The sequence below is a fragment of the Photinus pyralis genome, unplaced genomic scaffold (assembly GCF_008802855.1).
Source record: "Photinus pyralis isolate 1611_PpyrPB1 unplaced genomic scaffold, Ppyr1.3 Ppyr1.4_LG1, whole genome shotgun sequence".
Classification (NCBI taxonomy): Eukaryota; Metazoa; Arthropoda; class Insecta; order Coleoptera; family Lampyridae; genus Photinus; species Photinus pyralis.
In genome coordinates, this window is record NW_022170249.1 from 60,303,379 (window position 1) to 60,313,463 (window position 10,085).

At 33.4% G+C, this 10,085-nt stretch overlaps 1 long non-coding RNA gene across 1 annotated transcript; it reads left to right on the forward strand.

Moving 5' to 3' along the window:
* The first annotated feature begins 2,706 nt into the window (after nucleotides 1-2,706).
* Nucleotides 2,707-3,145, forward strand: LOC116170794. Its single transcript, XR_004145320.1, has 3 exons — nucleotides 2,707-2,858; nucleotides 2,919-3,049; nucleotides 3,098-3,145. It is a non-coding gene; the product is annotated as an uncharacterized LOC116170794 (long non-coding RNA).
* Nucleotides 3,146-10,085: the final 6,940 nt, after the last annotated feature.

The window sequence follows — 10,085 nt, forward strand, 5'->3', positions numbered from 1 at the left end:
TCGGAGACACCATACCTCATACTTTTGACAAAAAAGTGAACTACTGACTTGTGTTTATATAAACATTTGGTCGTAAAATCACTCAAAGAACGACCCCTTGAAGTTTGGTGTCGTACTTAACTAACGCTAAGGTATATAAAATAGTTTACAATATTTGCAGTTTATTCTATATTAATATAACGCCAATATTGCAAAACCTGCTTACGTTTATTGGACAAATATACTACCACTAATGTTGGCATAATATAATTGCGCCAATATTATATCTTAATATAATACCAATATTGCAAATACTATATTGGTCCAAAATACTAACACCAATGTTACCCCAATATTTGTTGTTAATATAAAGGTAATACTTCATATTCATCTGATACCTATATATTGGAGTAAAATGCTGACGTTAAGGTTGCCTCAATATTATTTGTTAATGTAAAGGTAATGTTTCATGCCTATATTGCAAAATGTCCTGCTCACTTAATTGGACAAATGTGCTAGCAGTAATATTGGCTCCATATCATCATACCTATTAAAACTTAATATAACGCCAATATTGTAAAATCTGTCGATTCTATATTGGCGTGACATGCTAGTGCCAGTGTTGGCCCAATATTAATGGTTAATTATAAAGCCAGTATTTGATATTCATATTAAACCTATATTGCAAAATCTGTCGCTTGCTTTCTTGGTTCAATATACCGAAGCCAATATTAGTCCAATATAAATGTGCTACTGGGGTTACAACGAAACCATCAATGCCTGCAGCTGATAGATCTATTTTGGGTAAATGTAACTGCAGAAAAGGTTTTTGTTAATTACATTTTGTCTTTGTATTATTTTACATAACTTTATTTTTTAGGATGTTCCAGATTTCATTGTTCGTGCTCAAAAAAGCAATTACCGTGCATTGGCTTCTGTAAATGTATGGGACGGAAGCCCACTTGCAGAAATTCTTTCACGAAAAAGGTTCAGATTATTTCGAAAACCTCTCAAGAAACATCCGAATCGGCACTACTCGTAGATTCTGATTAAGTATTTGCGTTAATGTTAAATAATTATATAGTATAAAATTTGCATCTAAAAAAATAAACAGTGACTGGGATATTTAATATCCAGAACGTTTTTAATATACACAAGTAGGGAGATACGCGACTTTCTGCCTTATAAACCGCGTGTATGCATATGCGCAAGCGATAATCGTCCTTACTCAGTCATAGGCGCGCGTTTATATAAATAAATCGATACAAAACTTTTCGGTAATGTGAAGTGAATTACAAATAGTGGTTCAGAATGTCCAGAATACGCTCCACAACGATATTAATGGATATTTTTTGATCAGGATGCAAATAAATTAGATACGACGAGTTGAAGCGCTAATTTGTCAAAATATTACGGTCGAGTTCGTTAGACGCCGGCGAAAGTTAAGATTCCTCATTTAATCCCGTGCTCGTAAAAAACACTAAATAATAAATAGTTGTATCGGGTTCACATACCTGAGCTATGGGCAGTGCAAAGTATATATTCAATAAATTCAAAATATGCAAAAAAAAATGTGGGGTGTTTTTTACAATTTACCCTATAGAGCCACCCCGTACAGGACGATTTTTGAGGCCTTCTGGATTTCGATATTTCTAATGATCATGCATCATTTAAAATTGGTTTCAGCTTTTAACCCCGAAGTGTAAACGAAAGTCACAATTTATGGCAGTGGGAACTCTACTAAAATGATATTCAACAATTTAATTTAAAAGAACTGCTCGAAAAAACGAAAACGGAGAAGCAATCTTAAATATTTATAAAATTAAGAACTATTTAGATTCGATTAGCCAAAGTTATTTAGTTGACGCTATTGCCACTTACTTTTTGGATAGTGATGTAGGGTACGTATATAATTTTAACAAATACAGTGTGGTGATATAATAACGGATAAATTCGATAAAAATCAAACGGAGGCGTGGTCGGAAACATCTCTAGAATTTTCTAGAGAACCCGTTATTTAAAGAAAAATAAAATATTCTTTCTGCCACATTTTTTTGGGGCGTATTTCCGAACACGCCTTCATTTTATTTTTATCGAAATTATCTGTTATTAACCACCCTGTATACCTGTTTATGTAATGGATTGAAACTGGACGTTTATTTATATTTATATTTTAGGAGATTATCTAATTGCGATTTTAACATATTAAGTGATAAAATAGTAGATCTCTTTCCCAATGAAAAGAAAGAGGTGTATTATTGTCCTCCTGTCCTGAAATATAAGTCCAGAGAAAACCGATCCGAACTAGCAAAAGGAAAACTTTTTGATAAATATAAGAATAAATTGTGCTTTTTAAGAAAAGCAAATGTAATAGCCTACCAAACTAAGGCAAGAAGTGTTATAGAGAATCCCCAATTTGTTGATGATTTATCGAGTGGTAAGCATATACATGTATATAGGTACATTTCGTTTAATTTTATTGTACACAGATAAGGCAGACATCATTTGGCTAAATAACAATGTGGAGCCGTGGGATGAGGTCGTAAAGCGCTGGAAAAACTGCTTCACACAAAGGAGAAAATCTTTGATTGAAGATAGAGATCACTTTATATCCTTAGGAGACAGTTGGCCTATATTAAAATGCAGTCTTGGGCACACCCTGGTATGGAGTATTTCTTTAAAAATTTTAAGAAAATCTCGAAAATGTTTTAGATTGACTGCGATTTTCAAGCATTGTACCCTGAAAATGCAGAACTGTTTTACCAAAACTTTAATCCTGTATAATGTATATGATACGCTCATGAAAATAAGGAAAAGTTTCCTAACACAACATGACCTTTTGTTATTGGATATAGCTAATAACTCTAACACTAATGAAGGTAACTAATGATTGACAACTTTTACCATGTTGCATTTATTTATATTTCTTTTCTTTTCAGAATATAAGCTATACACTAAAATTAATCTACTAGCGTCACTAATTCCCTGCAAGTCAAAAAAGATTTCAAAAAGAAAACAGTGGAAACCAACTTTAGAAGAAATACGAAGTTCAATTTTAATTCGAATTGAGGTAAGGTAATTATTACTAACTTAAAAAGAGTTAACCTAAAATTTTCAGACTTCACAAGATATTGAAGGTGTGATTGCAAGCACTACCGAAAGAAATGAAAAAAATGCTTCAGCCACACAACCATATTTAATAGTTGAAATAAGGGACATAGAAGTAAAGCGCGTTTACGTGGTTATTAACGAGATTATTTACAAGGTGCCAACATTAAGCAAAGGTATAGATTTATGTTTTAAAGTATATATGGTGTTAGTTTTAAAATTTCCTCCAGAAAACGAACATGTTTGGCTTTTTTTACAAAGAGCTGTGTATAAAATAGAGTCCCAATCAGACCATATTATTCCTTCAATTCTAGATCTGGTGAATAAATGCCAGTTGGAACTGAAGGGATAAATTCACAAAAAAATAACGAGATACTTGTTCAAAATTTGTTCAAACCTACCAGATCATGTCCGTAATTTGCAAAATCTGTCACAAAAAAATTAATTATGCAAATATTTCCACCGGCTAGAACAAAATTATCCCTGCTGCATTTGCTCTCGCACTTTTTCCGTTATTTACACCTTGGATAAACATTTTCAAAAAAGTCATTCTCAAAATTATGTGCACACATATGCCCGTGTGCCTGCAACAATAAATGAAACTTCCTCTCAAAATGAAACTCAAACTTTAGATATACCTACTCCTTCTGAAGATCACTTTGAACTGAATCGTTTTACGATTGATTCCAGCAGTGAATCCAATGATTTTATAGAATTAAGCATTTTACGATTCATATCACAACTGTATAATAATACCTCCGTAACACGAAAGGTAGTGCAAGACGTCATAGAATATTCTCACGAAATTTTTAACGACTATTCTATTTCCTGCAAAAGCATTTTGAAAAAAAGTTTTCTGACAAAAACGATATTAGTGAGGTTTTTGACAGCAATCCCTTTGAACAGTTTTTATCAGAACACCGAAGAATGAAATTTTTGGAGAATAATGAATACCTTATTAAGCCCCAGTCATTTATTATAGAGGAAATTGTGGACAATAGTAAAGAAGGTGAAGATACTGTTTTAGGTTTTAAAAAATGTGAAAGTCAGGTAGTTCCGCTGAGGAATGTATTTAAGAAATTTGTCAAAAAATGTGATTTTTGCTGAGTAAGGTATCTAAAAAACCACATTTTTGACAAACCTCGTATACGACTAATGAAATTTGATATCTGATTGTTGCAGTTTAGGTTTTGGACCATGCAGGACTTTTTATAAAGAGTAACTTTTTTCCGTAAAGTTAATATTACTTTCCATATGCCGCTAACTTACGTAGACACGCTGTCTATTTTTAATTATATATTATTTCCATTCAGAACATTGGTTATTTTTTGTTGTTATTTTTATACTTTATTATTTCTTTTTGTTAATATTTTAATGTACATGAAATGTTACGTATCGAAAGATGTTTAGTTTAGATAGTTAGGTATTACATTTTATATATTTTGTTTATTGAAGTTCTTATTTTCTATATTCAATAAACAGATTTAACAAAAGGTTGCTTTTTTTTAAAATCTGCGCTCCTCCAAGCCAAAACTATAATATGCTACCATTAAAGTAACAGACGAGTAATTATATTCTAATCATTAGGGGTCAAAAGGTAATTACTAGTTTACAAACTTCTACAGTTATTCATTAATACGTTAGTTAATAGTATAATTATATTAATAGTTGGACAATGTAAACTAGTTTTTAGTTATTAATATGGTAAAGACAACATGCTTTTATACAAAGTATATTAATCCATGGGAGTGTATTACATTTAATTTTGAAAGTTATTTGATAGATGTTGAAATTTCGAATTAATCATATAGAACTAACATCAAACCAGATAAGTTAACTGACAAAAACTAAACTACTTCAAGTAAATGATAGAGTTTAATATCTCGTGGCATAAGGTAATAGTTACCTTTCAACATACTTTCTTTTATTTAAAGCAAGTTGTTATAAAGCATATTCTTATACACTGTAGTAGTTTCGAGCCAAGTGTATATAAGTTAGGCAGAATACAAATCTACTACAGGGTAATAGTTACCCAATATGGGTAAATAGTACCAATTTGTTCTCTCTGTGCATGAAAGGGAAGCTCCGGATAATTTGGTTGTATGCGATGACCTTCCATAAATTTTAATTTTTCTGATAGTGTGGCATTATTCGAAGGTTTAGTAAATAAGTGACTATTTTCATTTCATTTAGGACAGTGTTTTGATCGGTACAATTTGCACTACTATCAGTACTATCAACGGGATCTATAGTCATTACCCTTATCCACCGTCAAACCTGCAATGATTTACGATTTTATACTAATATTAAATTGATTTTTAAATTTACTTACTAATTGCTGGTGCTAGTGCAAAATTAATATTTACGTCACCGTCAGAGTTGGTTACCGTGTTTGTATCTTGAGGTTGTGTTTTGCTATTATTATCTTTCAAATTAATTAAATCCGTTACCGTATCAGAAGTTTGAAAGGTAGACGAAGATGCCGAAGAGGGCGATTTTGCAGTCACTGCTGAGGTGTCTACAATACACATCGATTATGTGGCGTTTTACAGAAAAATTGTTTAGTTTATTATTTTCCCACCCTACTATTAATTAATTTTTAGTATTATTTCTTATTTGTCAAATTAGCTTCCTTTGTTTACTATTTTCACCTGCAGCTAAAAGTCTTTTGCGATTGCTTTCTTGTAATCTCTCCCATCCCGATTGTCGCTTTCAACTGCTCTCCATCACTTTTTTGCACGGACACTGTACAGTGTACACTAATGGTAATATATTATTTGGTCTCGCTCAATTTAATAATCGATCGGAAATAAAAGGATTTGGTGAAGTTTCAAACAAAGTAAGGTATTATATTAAGTGTGTCAGTGCGAGTATGAAGTATGACAAGTAGGTATATTAGTAAATGGAAACTGAGACCGAAATAAATAAGCAGTCCTTGCAGTTTCGTAGGAGTTCGCTTTCTGTCTGTAACATAATCCAAACCCTGCGCGTCGCCCAGAACTGTGTTTCAGCACTTTCAAAATTCAACACTACGAACGCGTAGAAGGGACACTTATTAAATTTTTATCGACCCAAAATTAATTCCGAGTTAACTAAATCGGAATTATTTCCTTTTTATTTAATTCCGAGTTAACTAACACGGAATTAATTCCCACCTATTTAATTCCGTGTTAACTAACACCGAATTCATTCCCTCCTATTTAATTCTGTGTTAACTAACACGGAATTAATTCCCTCCTATTTAATTCCGCGTTAAGTAACACGGAATTAAACCCCTCCTATTTAATTTCGAGTATAACTAACACGGAATTAATTCCCACCTATTTAATTCCCCGTGAACTGGCACAGACGTGCGATAAAGCTAGAATTCATAGTATCACCCTTTCATAAAACAAATACCGCAGGTAAGTGAGTACACATTATATTATATATAAATAAAATCTTCTTTGACAAATTGTGGACTGTCTGTCTAAAGGCAAATTTTATAAAAATTTAATACCTAACTTATAATTATTATAGTAAAATAAAAATGTACCCATGGTAATACAAAAAGCAAAGTTTGGAAACGATCGCAAAATTATTTATTCTCTTGATTATTTCGTTACGTGGTACGATTTAAAACTAACCACTTAGAAAACTTACAGGGAAGAATTCATGTCAAATATACTTCATAAACTTTGAGCATTCTAAACTGTTGTTTCGTAGTGATATGTCTTTTTGGCATAGTATTCTCAATGCAGCGGGAGGCTAATGGAAAAGTATCTTCGTGTAGACAGTTCCATATGAACCAATAACCCATCTACCTGCCGCAGGTGACGTGACGCTTGCGGTGTAAGTTGACATTTCGCAAGTGGTTCTGTCAACAGTATGTCTAAACTCTAAACACCTGTCGCACTCCACCCTTCGACTTATGGATATGTCAATGAATTACTGAGTCGACGTGCCAATTGTCCACCATAGATTGCTCCGTTCTCAAACATGTTTGACGAACTGAGATCAACGGTGAATCGAGAGGTGTTTTAACGGATAGAATTGCATCTTTTTTGTAACACATTTTAAATTTAAATGTAAATGAAATAAGGACTAGGATATGGTACTAATAATTTTTTTAGATTTGATGGTTCAGTTTATGTGGCCTGTACGAGACCGATCGGGATAAAATCTCAACACGTTATATAATTTATGTATGTTTATTTATTTAAAGTAATAATTGAAATGAAATGTGAATGTATTGCCCCCTTGTGAGGGGGCATCTTGACGCGCCGATGCTGGCGGAGCCGGTGTCGGTGGAGCCGGTGGGCTGATGGTCTTCTAAAATAGAAATAAATTACTTTTTTTGTATCTCTCTGAAATTTTTGAATTTACATTTTACAGAAACAATCAATCAATCTTATAACTACCTGCTTCTGCTGACGTGTTAGTGAATTTAAAATTTATTTTTTTTAAATCTTACTTTTGCTTCTTGTCTTCCTCGACGACCACGATGTTCTCTTCGTGGCCTAGGTTCTCGTTCGCGTCCTCGCCCACGTCCCCGTCCTCGCCCACGTCCCCGCCCACGTCCACGTCCCCTCCGATTTTCAGTACGGTTCTGAGTTCTACAGAAAGAAAAATTGTAAGAAACACGTGTATAAATAGAAATGCTTGTGTAATATAAATTTGATTCTGTCGTTAACTTACACATCCGTCTTTGGGACGTCGCCGACGTTTTCGGCGTCCCGATGGACGGCAACTCTAATTTCATTTTCTAAAAGAAATATAAGGTAAACCGGGGTAATTGTATCGTAAAATTAGAACAGTTGATTTTTGGGCGAATCTTGTAACCATATTTTAATTTTTAAAAATCTGAAATTATTTATGCTTAATCTTTATAATCCCATTTACCATTTTTCATTAATAAAATAATTATCAATACTTATCTTCTTGGGTTTTTTTATTTTTTTTTAAAACAATGCCACTATAATACATTTGCCCCATGGGTCCGGGGAAAATGTGATAATGGGCTATACGTACTCACTATATATCATTGGTTATGTTGTATGGGGTTATTGTAAAAAGATGTAAAATTTTATGTAATTTGGTATTTATAACTCAATTTTTTATTAAGAAATAAACTTAATACAAGGTTTTAAATATTTAAATATAATTTGAACATAAAATCAACCAAAATAAATTCCTAGATATAAAAGAAATGGGCAAGAAAATGAAACATAAATATGTTAAACATAAAAATATAAAACAAAATAACGAATTTATTAAAAAAAAAAGTTTAATTGAGGTTGAAACCTTGAAATTGAACTGTAAACGTTAGTCCAGCGCCTCGTCTAGTCTCTTTTGGTTCAGGAAGAATTTTTATTATATTGGAACTTTCAACTACTGATACATCTTCAACATCTGGCCAAATGAATTTGTTCTTTCTGTATCGTAAAAAGTTGATAAGCCATTCATCATACTGTAGTTTCTCAGTTATTTTTCCTACAAAGTGCTTAATTTGTTTCTTTGTTGCAAACTGAACCAAAACCCACTTGTTAATGTCTAAATTTTGAGATTCTTCATAACTGTCAATAACTGCATTTTCCAATAATTCAGTGAAAAACTCATCTGAATTATCTGAGTCTTGGTATGAAAGATCACCTGATTCGCTAGAAGAGGTCGACATTTTTTTTGTTCTCTTTTCTATCTTGTTAATATTGGTAATGTCTCCGAGAGCATTTTTTTTGGCGCAGTTATTACTTCAGCACCAGGAGCCAATTTTTTTTTTGGAAACTTCGTTGGTGGCTTATTCTGAGTTACACATTTTAGTAAAAGAGATTCAAATGAAGTGCTCGTAGTTGGCAAGTTTAAAGCTGTACGGTTAGTATTTGTAGCATCTGTGGAATTGCTCTTCTCAACTACGGCAGTGGTGTTCTCCGCTGTGTTAGTATTCAAGAGAACATCTTGAGGGATATTTGAGTCGATTAAAGGATCTGCTGAATTTTGAATTTCCCATCTTCTTAGAGCTTCACTATCAAATTTCTCTCTAGGGACCACTTTGTCGTTAAAAGGAAAAATACCGCCTTTTTTAAACCCATTTACAATGACGGTAGCCTTAGCATCTGACCAAGTTTCTGCAATAAATTTGGAAAACATATCTTTTGGTAGTCGCCGGCCAACATTATGTCTTTGCCATTTTACGAGCTTCATGTCCCATGCATCTTTTATTGATTTAAATACTGACAGGTCCAGTGGCTGAAGCAGGTGAGTTGTATGAGGTGGCAACTTAATAATAGTTATATTTTGTTCATTTGCCAAATTTACTATGGCCGTGGTGACATGCGTTTTATGTCCATCATACACAATGAGTTGAGGTCTTTCTGGACCTAATGCTGGAATAACGGTACGTTTAAAATAATTTAAAAAGATTTCGGCGTCCATCCAACCCTTTTTACTGGCAGCATACGACATTCCTGGGAATACATTATCAGGAGCTTGCCACTGGTCCCATATATTGACACCTTTAAAAATGATTAAGGGGGGTGCCTTTTCTCCTGCAGCACTTGCCAAAAAGCAAACTGTTGTATTTTCTCGGCCGGGCGTACTTGTTACTCTCGAACAGGGTTTCCCACGTTTACCAACCACTTTTGTTTTACTAGGGTCGATTGAAAAGCTACTCTCATCTAGGTTCCATATTTGTGCGGGCTTATTTTCTAGATCAAGCTCTTCGAGCGTTTCTTTTAAAATACGAAAGTAATTATAAATAATAAATGGATCGGTAGCTTTTTTTCTAGCATACTCTACCGACTGGGGTACCTTAATGCTCAGATTGTGCCTTTTTTTAAAGCCTGCGAACCAGTCATCTCCGGGTATCCCATCTTTAAAAGGAGTTTTCAGCTTACACTCTTTAACAAAGAATGCTACTTGTTCCAGAACTTCCTTTTTGGAAAGACCAAATCCCCATTTTTCCAAAGTAGTCAACCCTGCGGCCAATTCATCTTCTTGTTTGCTCGTTAAAGCAGTTAATC